Here is a 550-nt window from a genome sequence, read left to right as displayed (position 1 = left end):
ATTACCCGGATTTTAATTTAAGACTTTTTAAGGACCCGTGGGAACCCTGACACACACACACACACACACACACTGAACTGATGACAAGCATGACATGTATGTTTAACTTTTTAAAATGTCTATTTTCAGGTAAGACGACTAAACCTGCAGGAACTTCAGGGTTAGTCAAGAAAGAAGGAACTGCAGCCAGTAGGTCAACACACACACACACACACACACTCACACACGCTCACACAGAGACACACACACACACGTTTAACTAATTATTTAACTTTTTAAAATGTCTATTTTCAGGTAAGACGACTAAACCTGCAGGAGCCTCAGGGTTAGTCAAGAAAGAAGGAACTGCAGCCAGTAGGTCAACACACACACACACACACACACACACACACACACACAGAGACACACACACACAGACACACACACACACGTTTAACTAATTGTTTAACTTTTTAAAATGTCTATTTTCAGGTAAGACGACTAAACCTGCAGGAGCCTCAGGGTTAGTCAAGAAAGAAGGAACTGCAGCCAGTAGGTCAACACACACACA

This window comes from Seriola lalandi, unplaced genomic scaffold (genome assembly GCF_002814215.2).
Source record: "Seriola lalandi dorsalis isolate HSWRI2012SDOR001 ecotype SW California unplaced genomic scaffold, Sedor1 jcf7180002054986, whole genome shotgun sequence".
Lineage (NCBI taxonomy): Eukaryota > Metazoa > Chordata > Actinopteri > Carangiformes > Carangidae > Seriola > Seriola lalandi.
Note: the sequence above shows the minus strand (reverse complement) of the source record.